This window comes from Pan troglodytes, chromosome 4 (genome assembly GCF_028858775.2).
Source record: "Pan troglodytes isolate AG18354 chromosome 4, NHGRI_mPanTro3-v2.0_pri, whole genome shotgun sequence".
Classification (NCBI taxonomy): Eukaryota; Metazoa; Chordata; class Mammalia; order Primates; family Hominidae; genus Pan; species Pan troglodytes.
The window spans coordinates 112,897,715-112,915,337 of NC_072402.2; the positions used below are offsets into that span (position 1 = coordinate 112,897,715).

The window sequence follows — 17,623 nt, forward strand, 5'->3', positions numbered from 1 at the left end:
TGTGTTTTGAAAGCTTTTATTTTGTATTGGGCTTTTTGATGCTAAGGCAATATGATCTTGGTAGGTAGGGCAGAACCTTTATTTCCCTGCAGGGTACACAGTGAAATGATACACCATTTCTTTCCTAGGAAATGAGATATGTGGAGATCATCAGTTAGTTTGTCATTAGATATGGTAGAACCATATTGGATAACCAGTGTTCTCTTAACTAAGGTCCTGACTAGCTATTCACCCACTCCCTCCCCCCACTTCTCTCTCCATCAACCCCCACACTTTCACATTAGGTCAAAAATTCTTTGGGCGATGACAACTTCTATAAGTACAAGGAAAGTAGGGTTAAGAGAGAAATCTGCCTCTGATCAATACAGCTGCAGCATCATCATAAATAATTTAACCACTTACTCTGTTTTTAGTTTCTTTGATCTGCTTCTCTCATCTTGCCTGGTTGTGTTACTGCCACAAAAGTTTGCTCTTTGAGAGGATGAAGAACCTTCTAGTCATACCTCAGTCATCATCCTGGGGCAAAGGTCCACTTTGTATTACTCCTCCTGCCTCATGCCTCATAGCTAAGCATCAATGTTTTTTTTACCATTCTGAAGGTTCCTGGGTGTTGCTTTGAAATGTTCTAAACCAGAAATAATGAAGTTTCTTATTAGGCTGACCCTAAGAGCTATCATCCTGTTGTTCTTTATTTATTTTAGAAGATTGCTTGTTATGTGGGTGTAGAGGGAGGCAAGCTAGCGAGAGGAAGAGGGATAATTTATAGGATCTCAGATTCAGTTCAAGTATTCCTTTTAGGGGCAGTGAGTAAGGAGATAGGGTATATTAGGAGGTAGTAATTAGTATAGGGTTGGCTACTGTCTGATGGACAAACATGGAGTTCATTGGCTCCAGCAAAATGATAAATCATATCTATTTTTCTATTTTGCCACTCACACATATTTAAAAAATCTTGTTGTGCCAGGGTTCCTCAATAAAAGGCACAGCTCTTATCTCCATTAAATTGAAATTTAAAATGTTAATAACACCAATATATGCTACCGACTTATTGATTAAACTGAGTATTTGGTAGAGCTTGAGCACTGTTGTTCTAGCTCTACCAAAAAGAGGAAAATATCTGGGAAGAAATTCACAGAATAGAAAAAAAGTGCTAAGAAAGGATTCTATACACATCACACCATAAAAATAACATTGACTTTGAGAAGCAAGAAGGACAAATTCTTGGCAGAGAGGCTGGCATCTTTTCATCTGTCCCTAAATTACACACTGATCAGCCAATGCAAGGTGGGGAGCTATGATTTTTTTTTTTTTTTGAGATGGAGTCTCACTGTGTCACCTGGGCTGGAGTGCAGTGGCGCGAACTCGGCTCACTGCAACCTCTGCCTCCCAGGTTCAAGCGATTCTCCTGCCTCAGCCTCCTGAGTAGCTGGGATCACAGGTGCATGCCACCACGCCTGGCTAATTTTTGTATTTTTAGTAGAGATGGGGTTTCACCATGTTGGTCAGGCTGGTCTCGAACTCCCGACCTCGTGATCTGCCCACCTCAGCCTCCCAAAGTGCTGGGATTACAAGCGTGAGCCACCGCGCCCGGTCATTTGTTTGTTTTTAAATCACTTTTTTTCTGAGTAAAATCAAGGGCACAAATGGGAAAGTATGTTGAGAATTGTAGTTATTAACTGATTTTCTGCCTTAAAAAAATAACTACCATATTCTCCTCCTAGAGAACTATCTTTTTCCAAGTCTTGCTGTTCTTGATGCTTCCCTTCTCACAGACTCTGCTTTACTTCATTAATTTCTTTTCTGAATCCGTATTTGAAATGGAGGCTTCTGTGTCTTTTGTAATTTTAAGTGAATATACCCTATTTTAAGGACTCAAACCACTTTTGTGGCTCCTTTCTCCAATGCCCACAACATTTAAGCACATCTCTGACTGGTGCTCTGCAGCTCCTAGGTGTTCTGAAGTTCCTCCCACAGCTCTGTTGGCTGTGCACTCTGGCGAACAAAGATGAAGAGCTCAATAGTTTGAATGGCTTGTCCAGGGTCAGAAGGTAATCAGAATTAATAGCAGACTGAATATAACCCACAACAGCCCAGCCACAGCCTGAGGCTCTTTTTCTGAATTTATACCTCTTCTTTTACTGTGACATGCATGGTTTTGAACGCTATCAGGGGAAACATTTTTATTATATTTTCCATTGCAGAAGAATCTTCCACTATGATTTTCTTCTCAACACATTTCTGGAATGCAGTAGCAATATTTATAAATATTCCCTTAGAGAAACGATATGGATACATTAATATAAGTGAGAAGCATATTTTCTGCAAATATATCTATTTCAGCATTTCACCAGCTTGCTAGGGGAGAACTTTGTGTTTCACGAGGCATTTGTTTATTCTCGAAAAGGAAAATTGTTGACATTTTCCTTCCAATATGCTTATCTTTAAAGATTTATAATATAAAATATTCTCTGTGTGATACGTATTTATTTGAACTATTTGAATTTCCTATAATTCCAAAAGGAATTTTACCTTTCTTTTTCAGTATTCTATTAAGACAAATTTGGTTTACCCTTATGAAAAGAAACACTTTTTATTTAACTGTAAAAGTACTCATTGAGTAAGAGTAACAAGCTTTAAATAATTTGTTACATATTATCACATTTTTTGGTTAATAATGAAACAAAAATGACTATCAAATATCAAGTGTTAATATCTAACATATTTGAGTCCAAAAAGTGTTTATTCAATGAATAAATGAACAAATGAATAAATATACTTACTTTACAATGGGATAAACTGAGGTCAAAAGAAAAGTGTTAGCCACAATCTAGTATACTATAATCCAACTAAAAACTATCTAACTATCTAATTCAAGTATTGTTTTCCCTTGTTTTATTTAGAAGACAAATGAAAGCTTTAGTACTGAACATTTTGAAAGAGAAACCCGAGAATAATGCCTTGTGGGGAGAAAAGCTTCAGATTAAAATTTCAGAATAAAAATAAGGGGAAAAATAATTTTACCCAAACACCACTTTGCCTTTCCTTTACTCGTAAATTCAAGAGTCTCAAATAACCATTTAAATAATATGAAGTTAAAGAATTTTCTTAATTATAAATAAATTGTGCTTAAGGGAAACCTGGAATATTTAGTAAGTTTCTAATTTTTAAAATTATGTGTACCACCTTATTTATATTTTCTAAATGACTATTCCAAGTGGGAAATAAATACAGTAATACAGTTATGTCTTCACCTGCCAACCAACACCACAGTTATAGTCCCATGAACTGTATTTTATGGTATATGGGTTCAATATTCACTTTCCCTCCTTCTTTGTAACAGAACTTTGAGAAATGTGCCCAACTTAAAAAAAAAGGAAAACTCATTTTGCAGCTTTCTCTGCAGAAAGGGTTGACCAATGAGGTATCAATGGGAGTTTTTATGTCCAGCTTCTGGGAGAGCCCTTTTGCCCACTCTTTCCTTTCCTGCTAACTGAAATACAGTTCTGATACGTGGCATCCGACCACCATCTTGGACTACTGAGGAGAACCTGAGGATAGAAGTCATTCACTAAAATGGCTGGAGAGGAAAGAGGGAAGAGCCTGAATCTAAGGATGGTGGAGCTTCCATTCCAACTGTTGACCACCTACCTTCTATCTTCATTTACTCCAGAGACAATTAAACTATAACTTGATTAATTGATTAAACCATGTTATTTGAGTTTTCTCTTATATACAACCAAGCCTAGTCACAACTAATATAGCCATGTTATAGCTGTGAGACTTTTAGCAACTCATTTCTCTATACCTCAGTTTACTCATCTGTAAAAATGGACCCAATAGCAGTATTGACTCAGAGAGCTGTTATAAGGATTAAATGAGTTAATATATGTAAACAGCTTAGAATTGTAGCCAACACAGACTAAAGGCTCAATGAATCCTCTATTGTTATTATTCACTTGTACCACCTATAATATAATACCTGCAGAATAAATGAGAAAAGGAGTATGAAGAGGAGAAATCACATTTGTTTCCCACCGCCTTCTTCAGAGATGAAAGACCTGGGTAAAGAGCATAACAGAACACATAACACATCATACTTCTCAATTAAAAGCACTTTGCAGATTACACGTCATTCTGTAAAGATACTCGAGTTGTTCTAATCCTTACCAGAGCTCTGAGATGAGGGTGAAAGTTGAATCTTGCTTGAGTCAACAGGTCATTTGCTTGCTGGCTCAAGAGCTGGAGCCCCAAGTTCACTGTTCCGATAAAGGCCAAGTTGGCTTGGTTCTAGTTCATGACCCTAGGCACTACAGTATACTTAGCTTTGGTTAATTGTCCTCTGAATAGGATTTTAAATCTAAATCATGTGGGAGAAGACATGAGGAGGTCTGAGCCATGCTCCTGAGAAGCTCCAGGCATCTTCCTTCTCCTGCTGTGACTGGCTCCACCTGCCAGCAGGTGTGTGGGGGTTGTAACTAAGCCTTTTTGTTTTTTAAAGGGAAATTTCCTGAATTTTTTCAAGGAATCTATTTTTTCCTCCAGCTAATTTATTTAAAAGCCTTCTGAGCCTTTGGGTCTTAACTTTAGGATGACTCCCCAGTGAGATCTGTTCACATCTTAATATAATAATGATAACAGCTAATATTTTTTAAGCTCTCATTATAGGCGAGGCACCATTTTAAGTGCTTACTCATATCATCCTACTTAATCCTCACAAAACTCCGCAAGGTACTATTGTATTTGCCTTTTAGAGATAATCACCCTGAGGCACAAACAGTGGAGTGACCTACTTACTCAAAGTCACTAGGAGGGGTGGTGGCAGAGCCAGGTGAGACCCCATGGTCCTAGCCACCACCCACTACTCTTGTCTCATATTTAAAAACTCTCCACTATCTGCCTTTACTTTTCAAGCCTCAACCACTCGGAAGGGCCTGGGTGTGTTTCTTTGCTCAGGTGCCTTTGATTGTGGTCATATTTGAATCTTGTTATTCTACATGCCAGTCTTCCATTACTCACAAAAGATAATAAAATCCCTTAGGTGATGTCTTCCACTGCATCAGCTACCCAGGTTGTTCTGTAACCTCGAACTCCTGGGCTCAAGCACCCCTCCTGCCTCAGCCTTCTCAGTCGTGGGGTATCCTTTTTCTTCCCCAAGCATTGTAAACTTATCCCCTAGACTCCACTTTTTAAATCTTCGTCTGGACACTAGGGCCTTTTCATTGTGTTAGGGAGACTCAGAAAAGGAAAATGTTATAAAAGACCAGTTTTCCCTGATGGCTAAACAATTAGTGGCGTAATTTACCAAAGAATTGTAGCCTGTGAGACACAAGGTGCTGAATACAGCCAAGCAAATACTTTCTCTACTCTTCTTAGCTTAGGAAAGTGGATATGAAAGGAAGGATGTTAACTGTCTCAGGATATGTCATGGGCATTTGCCTTTGACAGAAGGACCTCCTAGGATGAGGGGAGGTGGTGCTGACAGTAAGCAGAAGGAGAAGAGGACCCAACAGCTGGCTGCTCTTCATCCCTCAGAGAATGGCATGGAAAGAGAGCAAATAATTTCAAAATACATGGAAAAACATTTAGATAGCACAGGCAATTTATTTGGAACCTCCATATCAGGAAATTGCTTCTCTAATGCAGTGACTTACTACTGAAAAGAAAATAGTCTCTCATGTTTGCAAAATGGGCTTTGTACAGTGCCTCACACTGAGACCTAGAGATCTAATGAGAATGTGGATTATTAAATTTCTCACAGGGAGGAAAGGGGCCCAGGAAGTGTCTCCCAGATCTGGTTCACAGCCTAAGGAAAAAAATGCTTATGCCTTACTATCAAAGGGTAGAAGAAAATAGCATTAATCTCCATTGTCCTGATTAATCACTCCTAAAGGTATAAACAGAAAATTCAGGTCGGTTACCACCCTCCTAGGAGTGCCAGCATATTTTACAGTCCACAAAATCCGGCGCAAATCTCCCTTCCCTATTCATACCTCAGAGACAGAAGAGTAAGACAAGTTATTTGAACTATGATTTTGCTATTCGTATATATCAAAGCGCTTTCATGTTCTCACAAAACTTGAGTTCCCGAAAGTAAGACTGATGCCCTGCCAGGAAAATTGGCTTTAAAGTAGTCCCACTACTGCTATTGAGTAAACCTTTCAGAAGAGCCCTCAAGGCTTAAGAAATCAGACACAGCAGAGCCCCTACAGAACTAAAACACATTTCCCCCTAACCAGGATTCACCTGCACTTCAGGCTGGGACTTTTTTCCTAGGGCTCAATACTCACCTCCTGCCTGGTGAGGTATCTTTCCTCCCAAGCTCCCTCAACACCTTTTACACATCTGTCGTGATACATAACTTCTTGTACTGAAATTGTCTATTGATAAATTTGTCTCTCCCCAATTACACCACACTGTCCTTGAGCAGGAAACAGAATCTTTTTCAGTTTTATTAGGTTGGTGCAAAAGTAATTGCAGTTTTGCACTGCAATTACTTTTGCACCAACTTAATAGCTTCCCAGTGCTTACAATACATAGTAGGTGCTAGTTAATATTTGTTGAATTTAATGGAATTGAATTCATCTGGCCAGTTTTCCTGCCCAGCCTGGAATGGCACTGGAACAAGTACCATACAAGGCTCCACACCCAGCTATGCTGCCATTCTGGTGACCTTTACTAAGCCCTTCCCTATGGCAGATATCATTACTATATAACCCAGGAACCATAAAAGTTGCCACCTGGATCAGTAGAAACAATAAAAACATATATCCCTGTCTATAAAGTGCCCTAAGCTCTTCAGAGGAGAGAACGATGGGTTTGGTTCAAGGTTTCTATAAAGAAGATGGTATATTAGCCAGCACAGTAGAATCCCACAAATAGGACAGGACTTTACTACATGGTGTATACTTTTTTTTAAAAAATAAGCTTTTTAATTTAGAAAAGTTTTAGATTTACAGAAAAATTGCAAATATAGTACAGAGTTCCCAACTATTCTGCACCAGTTTCCCCTTTCATTGACATCTTACATTAGCATGGTAAATTTGCCACAATTAATGAGCCAATACTGATGCATTATTATTAACTATATTCAGATTTCCTTAGGTTTTACCTGGTGTCCTTTTTCTTTCCAGGATCCCATCCAGGATACTACGTTACAAATAATTCTCATATCTCTTCTTGGCGGTGACACTTTCTCAGACTTTCCTTGTTCTTGATGACTGTGACAGTTTTAAGGAGTACTGGTCAGGTATTTTGTAGGATGCCCCTCTTTTTTCTTTTTTGAGATGGAGTTTTGCTCTTGTTGCCCAGGCTGGAGTGCAATGGCGCGATCTCGGCTCACTGCAACCTCCGCCTCCCAGGATCAAGCGATTATCCTGCCTCAGCATCCTGAGTAGCTGGGATTACAGGCATGTGCCACCACGCCTGGTTAATTTTTTTGTATTTTTAGTAGAGATGGGGTTTCTTCATGTTGGTCAGGCTGGTCTCGAACCCCCGACCTCAGGTGATCTGCCTGCCTCGGCCTCCCAAAGTGCTGGGATTACAGGCACGAGCCATCGTGCCCGGCCAAGAACATGATTTTTAAAGTTGACATATACCAGCTAGGAATTAGAAAGAACTTCTTAGTATCTAAAAAAAAAACAAAAAGACTGACCAATATCTACATTTTTGGTGGGTAAAAAGCACTGAACAACAATTTACTAGACAGTGTTCATATCAGAAGATGTTTTCTTCCATAACTTATTTTGACATGGTTTAGTTCCTCATTGCTATCGCTTTATTATATAAACTGACCATTAAAATACATTAAATCTTGAAAAGATGGACCTTGATTTTATATCTGGTCTGAGTGATAAGAAATGGATTTATATGCTCTCTGGCATTTTGTGAAACTGGCCACAAATCAGAGGACTACAAACAATTATTTTGAAATGACTTATAAATATTATATAATTATCATTTTTAAGAGGAAGTAATTTTCCAGCAGAAATGGCCAACAAGATTACCTGATTTCTCCAATAAGCATGAATTGCATACCTATCATGTACTGTGTTTACCTCCGAGAAATTAAAAAATGAGTAAATCAAAGATACTGACACCACGAGCTCAGAGACTGCTTGGGAAAATAGAGAATAAACAGAATTATGGTACAATGTGGTAAGTACCATAATAAAGGCACATAGTCAGAACTAGGAAGCAAGAGGAAGGAAGGCTTTATAATAGGCTGGTCGCTCCCTCTGCCTAGATCTACTGGGGCAGGTGAAGCTTGACTTTTAAATTGAGAGTTGAACGATAAATAAGAGTTCAAAAGGGCAGGTAAAGAGAATTAATTCTAGGCTAAGAACCACCTGTGCAAAGGCACTAGGCTACCTTTGGGAGAAGGGTCAGCTCTGGGTTAAGCCCAGTGCCTTCAGGTGTTAGATACTTTACTATCATTGGGTTGGAGAGAGGCAGTTACCAAAGATGAGGCTGGAAAAGTAGGTAGGGAGTAGATCTCCAAGGCCTTTTAAAGCATGCCACGGAGGTAGACATTACCCTGTAGACCAACACTTCTTAAATTTTAATGCTCATATGACTCATTTGGGGACCTTGTTAAAATATAGATGCTAGCTGGGCACAGTGGCTTGCACCTGTAGTCCCGGCTACTCAGGAGACTGAGGCAGGAGGAGTGCTTGAGCCCAGGAGTTCAAGGCTCTATTACACTATGATCATGCCTGTGAATAGCCACTGCACTCCAGCCTGGGCAGCATAGATAGGTCTCAGGTGGGGCCTGAGCGTCAGCTTTTCTAAAATGCCCCAGATGATGTGCTGCTACAATAAAGTTGGTCTACAGACCATGTGTTAAGTAGCAAATATTTACAAATTACAAATTCTATTACCTGGAATGAATTCGATATACTAAGACATACCTTCAGCCCTTGAGAGGAACTGGGACACGATTCAACTAGAGCTTCCAGGATGGTGAATTCTGCCTATAAGTTGCCTCCTGGGTTTACTGCGGGTGCCCTACAAATGCAATAATTTTTTTCTACACGTTCTATGATGTGAAGACAGTGGGGAAGCAATGTAGCACAAATAATCCAGTCAGTACTATAAGAATCACAATTCGGTTTTTTCGGCTGCGGGGAGAGGAGTGCTAACAGTCCCAGTTACCCAAAGCAGCTGATATTCATTGTCAGCATGGCCCAGAGCCTTTTTCCCCCAGTAGTAATCATTTGGAGATTGAAATCTTGGCTCCAGTTCACCTCTGCAGTGGGACTTAATTCATGCCAGACTGTGGTGGTTTCTGCAGCAGTCCAACTCTGACAAGGCTCAAAGTCCAAAGATTCTGTCATGCGCTGGCAACAAAGGAGGAGTAGAATTAAAACATAAAACTCTTGTTCTATGACCTTTCAGTTATTATTGCTTAATTATTTTTATGAGATTATAAGTCATTTTGCCAAGTCACTCCTTAGCCCTTTTTCAAACTGTGACAATGATTACTAATTTGGTCACTTTTCCTAACAACCTATAATAGATATTTGGAATAGGAAAATGTGAGACTGTATCAAATGAAAGAAATGTGAATTTCTGTGGAGTCAGTTGGCCTTTAGGTTAACGTTGTATATAAGTATGTGTGTAGGAACATAGTCACACATATGAGATTGTACCTGCAGGTCAATTTCTAGAAAAGAAAGTGCTCACAGGTGTTGTGTCTGGAGAGAAGTGGGGAATGGGAGAAGGGTCAGCTCTGTGAGATCTTTTGGGCAATAGTACTTCTTCTATTCTGTTTTAAATTTTTTTCTAATATTATGGCTTAACTTAAAAAATACAAAAGAAAGAACTGTCTCAATGACTGAAAAGTATGATAATACTTGCAGGTTTGGGTAATATAATACCTTTCCTCTGGGTCATCTAGTATTGAAACTCTTTTTGTACTGTGTTTAAGGAGAAAAGATTAATGCCTTTAGGTTTCCTGAAGTTTAAGCCCAGTTTAAGCTAAATTACCTAAAGTTTGTTAGTAAGGAAACCAATTATTGAAATAAAAAAATTCCCCGTAAGATTTTTTTTCAGTTGTTTTCTCAGTTGATGATTTTTGCCCCCTCTTCAGACAATAGTGAAACATAAAATAAGATGCAGCATTACAAAACGAAAAGAACTGGAGGGAAAAACATTTGCTTTTGATGCAGTCAAGCATCTTCATTGATGCCCCTCTGTCCACCTTCTCTCTCCCCCAACTATAATATCATAGAATGCTGAAGGAAAGCACATTCCAGATACATGTTGTGTAGACTAGCAACATTTAATGGATAACTTCCATTATGCTATTACAAATTTACAAGCATAGAAGCATTATCTTCCACAAATACTATGAGTATTAAACACTCAACAGTCATAACCCAGTTTGCAATCTCCTATGACTTACATAAAATTTCATCTCAATAAATTGCAGTGAAAATAGATGGCACACGGGAGGTAGGACTAAATTGCAGCTCCGACTCAGAGCAGCATGCAGAGGCTTTCATCATGAATTTTGCTCCAGAACGACTGCAAGAACAAACCAGAAATCCAGAGAGGACCCACAGAACATCTGAAGAAAGTGGACTGCTCCTGCAGGACCCAGGAGACACCCAAATACTGTGCTGGCATCTATGGCTGAGAGACTTATAGACGGTTCACATCGCAGGACTCTGTGAAGACAACCTGAAGTACCAGCCTGGAGCCGGGCAGACTTGCTGCATGGCTAGACTCAGAAGGGAGATAACAATCACTGCAGCTCAGCTCACAGGAAGCTGCATCCATAGGAAAAGGGGAAGAGTACTACATCAAGGGAACACCCCATGGGACAAAAGAATCTGAACAGCCTTCAGTTCTAGACTTTCCCTCTGACAGAGCCTATCAAAATTAGAAGGAACTCGAAAACCAATTCTGGTAATATGGCAAAACAAGGCTTTTTAATATCCCCCAAAAATCACACTAGCTCATCAGCAATGGCTCCAACCCAAAAATTTACCTGAAAAGGAATTCAGGAGCTTAGTTATTAAGCTAATCAGGGAGTCATCAGAGAAAGGCAAAGCCCAATGCAAGGAAATCCAAAAAACGATGCAAGAAGTGAAGGAAGAAATGTTCAAGGAAATACTTAGCATAAAGAAAAATGTAATAAAAACTTTAGGAAACATTGGACACACATAAAAATGCAAAATGCTCTAAAAAGTCTCAGCAATAGAATTGAACAAGTAGAAGAAAGAAATTCGGAATTTGAAGACAAGATCTTAGAATTAACCCAATCCAACAAAGACAAAGAAGAAAAGAATAAGAAAATATGAACAAGGCTCCCAAGAAGTCTGGGATTATGTTAAATGACTAAACCTAAGAATAATTGGTGTTCCTGACAAAGAAGAGAAATCTAAAAGTTGGGAAAACATATTTGGGGGAATAATTGAGGAAAACTTCCCAGCCTTGCTAGAGACCTAGACATCCAAATACAAGCAGCACAAAGAAGACCTGGGAAATTCATTGCAAAAGATCATTGCCTAGGCATATTGTCATCAAGTTATCTAAAGTTAAGATGAAGGAAAGAATCTTAAGAGCTGTGAGACAAAAGTACCAGGTAACCTACAAAGGAAAACCTATCAGATTAATAACAGATTTCTCAGCAGAAACCCTGCAAGCTAGAAGGGATTGGGGCCCTATCTTCAGCCTCCTCGAACAAAACAATTATCAGCCAAGAATTTTGTATCCAGCAAAACTAAACTAAACATCATATATGATGGAAAGATACAGTCTTTTTCAGACAAACAAATGCTGAGAGAATTCGCCACTACCAAGCCACCACTAAAAGAACTGCAAAAAGGAGCTCTAAATCTTGAAACAAATCCTGGAAACACATCAAAACAGAACCTCTTTAAAGCATAAGTCACACAGGACCTATAAAACAAAAATACAATTTAAAAAGCAAAAACAAATAACAAAAAACACAAAGGTACACAGGCAACAAAGAGCAGGATGAATTCAATGGTACCTCACATCCAAAGTTGTTTGAAAAGACTTAAAAGCAGTGCTTCCTGAAACTCATTTTTCTGCTTATATACTATAATCCTCTCATTTAGAAATTACTTTTTAAGGTTTCATCTATAAGGAAAGTAGAGATAAAATATAAACGTTTGGCTGGTCATGGTAGCTCATGTCTGTAATCCAAGCACTTTGGGAAGATGAGGTGGGTGAATCACTTGAGCCCGGGAGTTTGAGACCAGCCTGGGCAACATGGCAAAACCCTGTCTCTACAAAAAATACAAAAAATTAGCCAGTGTTGTGGCATGTGCCTGTGGTCCCAGCTCAAGAAGCTGAGGCGAGAAGATCGCTTGAACCTCAGAGGTCAAAGTTGAAGTGAGATGAGATTGCACCACTACACTCCAGCCTGGGCAACAGAGCAAGACCCTGTCTCAATCAATCAATAAATGTTTTCAATATAACTAACATTGAACCAACCCCATTTCGTAATTGTTTTCAATAAAAACATCTTCCTTCTCCAGTATTGAACATAGTAGTCTAGTTAGTTAGGCCTGAAGCAGACAGTCAAGAGCTGCTGGTCTTTACTTTTTTTTTTTTTTTTTTTTAATCTTCAGGCTTCCTATTACTGATGAACCTCCTAGGAAAAGAATACTTTTGACAGAAACTTAACTGCCTCCTAAAGACACTGCTTCAAACCACTATTTAAGATGCATAATACACATAGTACAATAATTACCAGCCTGAAGTCACTTTAAGATCATGGACTCTCCATGTTAGAAACGGCTTTATGAATTCTTTAATATAGGGATTCCTAAACTTAGCTTCTTATCACTATTACCTGTAGAACTTAAAAAAAAATTTCTATCTCCACCATAGCCTTCTGAATAAAAAGCTTCACAGGTGAGGCTTTGTAATCTGTATGTTTTATAAATTTACTAGGTGATTCTAATGAAACTAACCTTTCATTGTGCTGATAGATGTTTAGAAATAATCAGTTCAAAATTCTAGCTGTTACATAAACTTACATGCCTTCAGTGGCCAGCAACTTAACAGAAGTGTGAGAGGCAGCCCTGTGTAAAACCCAAGAAAGTGGTAAAACTGAGAATGATGAGAGCCTGGATTCTAACACAATCAAATTAATATTTTCAAAACTTTGCAGTTATCAGAGTTTTGAAACAGAGACAATAGTATAATGGTTGCCCATTCATGCAGATCACAGATAGAACTATTAACAATATTTTGCCATACTTGTTACATCAATCTCTTTTTTCTTCTCTCTCATTCTGTAGTCATTTAAAAAGACATCTTCACTGGATATAGAATTCTCAGCTAACAGTTTATTTCTTTTAGTACTTTAAAGATACTCCACCACTGTTTTGTCACTTGCATTGTTTCTGGTTGAGAAATCTGTCATACTTTGTTCTATACATAAGGTATTTTTCCTCTGGCTGTTTTTAAAATTTTCTCTTTATTACTGGCTTTGTGCAATTTGTTTCTTGTGCTTGGAGTCTGCAGGATTCTTGGATCTGTGGACTTACACTTTTTAATAAAATTTGGGAATATTTTAGCCATTTCGAATATTCTTTTGAAACTCCAATTACATGTACACTAGGCTGCTTGAAGTTGTTCTGTAGCTCACTGATGTTTTCACTTTTTAAAAAATATTTTTTCTCTCCATTTCATTTTACATAGTTTCTATTGTTATGCATTCAGTTCCTCTAACCCTTTCTTCTGCAATATCTAATATCCTGAAAATACCATCAGTGTATTTAAAAAATCTCAGACACAATAGTTTTCACATCTAGAAGTCTGATTTGGGTCTTTTTCATATTTTCCATGTCTCCACTTAACATGTTCAATCTTTCTTCCAGCTTTTAAAACATATGGAATATAGAAAAATGACTATGTTTATGTCCTTGTCTTCTAGTACTAACATCTGTGTCATTTCTGGGTCAGTTTCTATTGATTGATTTCCCTCCTCATTTGGGGTCATATTTTTCTACTTTGTATGTCTGATAATTTTTGACTGAATGCCAGAAACTGTTTTACCTTGTTGAATACTGGATATTTTTGTATTCCTACAGCTATTCTTGAGCTTCATTCTGGGATGCAGTTAAATTGCTTGAAAACAGCTTGGGTGTTTGGTGGCTTATTTTTGAGGTTTATTGGGTGGAACTAGAGTAGCATTTAGTCAATAGCTAATTATTACCACGACTGAGTCAAGATCATTTGGAGTGTTCTACTCAATTCTCTGAGTTTGGAAGTTTTCCAGTCAGTCTGGTTGGAACAGAAACTATTTCTGGACCTGGGTAAGCTGTAGGTAATGTTCCTTTTCTCTCTGGCCTTGGGTAGTCTTCTTCCCCCACACACTGAACTCTCAAAAAGGATACCTTGCAGATATCCATATATACTTTCTGTGCAGCTTTCTCCTGACACTTTGCCTTGTGAACGCTAGCCACTTTGGATTCCCAGAACCCTTAGCTTTACCTTCTCCATCTGGGGTTCTTAGCCCTGTATTATGGCCTAGAAAATCTCTAGGCAGTAAGCTAGGGCAATAATAGGGCTTACCTCATTTTTTCTCTGTCTCTCTGGGATCACTTTCCATTTCCTTATGTTCAATGTCTTGATAACCACTGGTTTATGTATTTAATCCAGGTTTTAACTTTTTTTTTTTTTTTTTTACAAGGGAGGAAAATCCAGTCCTGCCACTTCATCTTGGTTGGAAGTAGAAGTTCCACTACAGTCTTTGAAGTAAAGCTATGACATCATGCCAGTCCAAATTCTGAATGTTTCTAAAAATATGAGAAAATTTTCTTATATAATAGAAATGACTATAACAGCTAACAATTAAAAACAATTCTTTAATACTTAATAGCTAGGTCATATTTACATTTTCTTAATTATCTCAAAAGTGTTTCAAAAGTTGGTTCAAATTAGGACCCAAAGTCAACATGTTGTATTTGACTGCTGTGTCTCTTACATTTTTAGAACAGTCTACCTTTACTCCCCTCCATTTCTTTGTCATTAAGTCATTGAAGAAACCAGACTTGTCTTTAGCATATCTGCCTTTAGGATATGGCTGACTGCTTCCTCATGGTGTCATTTTACTTGTTCCCATTTCACTTATTAGATCTAGACCAAACTTGTCAAACCCACAGCCTGCGAGCTGCATGCAGCCCAGGATGGCTTTGAATGTGGCTCAACACAAATTCATAAACTTTCTTAAAACACTGAGATTTTTTTTTCTAGGTCATCAGCTATCATTAGTATCAGTATATTTTATGTGTGGGCCAAGACAGTTCTTCCAATGTGGCCCTGGCAAGCCAAAGATTGGACATCCCTGATCTAGATGTTAGATCTATCAGACTGACTTGATTCAGTCTCAACTTTTTGATAAGGATATTTTATAGATGACCTTGTGTACCTCACATTGCATTATAGCACGAGGCATGCATGTCTTGAGTCACTTTTAGAGATGGCAGCATTGATCAGTGGATTCAGGTGGTGGCAGCTTGAGCCTTCCACTTTTAACTTCTCCATCAAACTTTCTCCTGATGGTTTCAGTATCCATTGATTGTTGGAGCCTAAAAATCTATTAGCATTTGTGAGATAGTTAATTTCTAACCCCATTATTGCTTCTCCATTTATGAACTGAGACTTTTTGAAAAAGGAAACTTCCCTTATCATTAGGATGATTTGTTTTCTCTGCAGATGCAGTTTCTTTAAAATGAGCAATATAATTTTTTTTTTAGAGAAATGAGTTGATGCTGTATAGTGTGTGTGTGTGTAAAACATTGCCCTGCCAAAACCAAAAGTGAGTCAATCCTGCAGTCTTCATGCTCTTTTCCTGATTTCCAGAATGAGCCTCACCTTCTCCAGCAGCAGCAGCAATAGCAATGGAGAACTTGCTGTGGCTACCCATTCCGGCCTCATGCAACTCTAATGTTGCAAAGTTCTTTATAGTTCTTAAATATGAGTTCACTTATTAATTCCTTTATTCAACAAATACTATTAGTTGTGCATGCTAAACGTTTTGAGAAGTCCAGTTACTGATGAAGCCAAAGTGTGGCCATGGAAGGGTGTACAATTAAGATTAACCTGTAATATTCACCTGCTCTCTCAAAAGCCACCTCAAATACACAATAAATAAGAAGTACAGTTATATGCAAATCACCTTCATGGCAAGCCCTCTAAGCTTCACTTTCTTACTGATGGCCACCCCTAAGCCCCTCCTAAACAGGAATTCTAAAGTTGCCACTGAATGTAAACCTTCTTCCAGAGAACAGACCTTTATATATTTGAATATGAAAAATATGGTCTATTTCTCCTTGCCCTCCTGGAAAGCCTGATCTTCTCTGACCTTTTTAATGTGTGTCACCTTGAACCTATTGTGGTACCCGGACAGTACAGAGGACAGTGGTATCATCACCCTCTTCATTTTAGCTACCCTACTTCTATTAATTTGGCAGGGATACTAAATATGAAAAATTCGAATGTGCATTTTACCTCTGCATTTCCCATTCCATCAGAGGCATTCATTTACCTTAAGAGGTTTAGAATATTACAGCAAGGATAAAGTGAGGAAATATGCAGCTTCTGAGTTTGCAGCAAAACAAGAATCATAGTCAGACTTTGTCACTTAAGAAAGGATTTTTTAAGTTTCTTAAACTCCAATTAAAATGAAAATCAGTAGTAGAGAGAACTCAGGAAATGGAGAAAAAGGAAGAGGGGAAATCCTCCTACTCCCACCCCTGGAAAGGGTGGGAAGGATGAAAGATGGGAAAAGGAGAGGATACGTGTGGAAGTAACAAGGTCTAGACAGGCATGAAGGAAACTAAGAACATAGAGGCTGGTGGCCTGCCAGTGCTGCCCTTAGATCTGGGCAAGAGGGTCTCCTGCACTTAAGAGGATGCCATTCTGGTGCGTCTGTCCATAAGGTAAGGAATCAGTGGGGCCCCTTTCTAGACTCTGCCCCACATACCAGAGATACTGGAATTCCCTATCTCAGTCCACTTACAGAACCTGCATGGGCTTCTTCCCTGGGTCATTTTTGATTAGGCTGCCAAAGTATGTGGACCCTAGGTCCAAGGTATGATGAAGGAGCAGTTTGGGGGAGCTGGAGGTAATATGGAGCTCAGACAAAGGGGTTAGGATTCCTTCACAAATGTAAGGGAGCTCTCAAAGCATGGAAGGGGTTCTGGGATGGGAGTACAAAGGCCAGCAGTGTGCTGGGAACTTTATAAGGCCAAGATTTCTAAATGGGAACCTGGCCTTCTAACTTCCGGTTCCTTTAAAGCACCCGAAAGGGTGATGTTGGTGGGGGCTGGAGGCTGGGCACATATTGTGAGTGAAGATTGCCTGAGTCGGGCTGGGTGGAGTAAAAAGAAGCCTGTGCTCAGATGGAGAGGGTGCAGGTGGACAGAGAAGACTAAGCAGGAGAGAAGGGACCACACCACTGCTCCCTCTATAAGAAGAGAAAGCATATGTTTATCTTGTGGATATGCCCAGTGACTGTAGGGAGCCAGGGCTGGCAAGTCAACAAGCCAGGGAGAAATCTCTTCCCTTTGTCTACTCTGCTCCAGCCCAGCAGCAGCCACTGCCAAATCATGGCCTAGAGTGGAAAATGCAGTAAATT

General features: G+C 38.9%; 1 protein-coding gene across 3 annotated transcripts in view; it reads right to left on the reverse strand.

Moving 5' to 3' along the window:
• Nucleotides 1–17,623, reverse strand: part of PGGT1B (protein geranylgeranyltransferase type I subunit beta) — a 77,347-nt gene continuing 59,724 nt past the window's right edge. For all 3 annotated transcript variants that reach the window (XR_008548063.2, XR_010156976.1, XR_010156975.1), the window contains 6 exons: nucleotides 14,557–14,780; nucleotides 8,907–9,335; nucleotides 7,109–7,626; nucleotides 3,980–4,058; nucleotides 403–625; nucleotides 1–124 (listed from right to left, as the gene is read on the reverse strand). The gene's annotated coding sequence lies outside the window, so the exon portion shown is untranslated. The remainder of the gene's footprint in view (nucleotides 125–402; nucleotides 626–3,979; nucleotides 4,059–7,108; nucleotides 7,627–8,906; nucleotides 9,336–14,556; nucleotides 14,781–17,623) is intronic.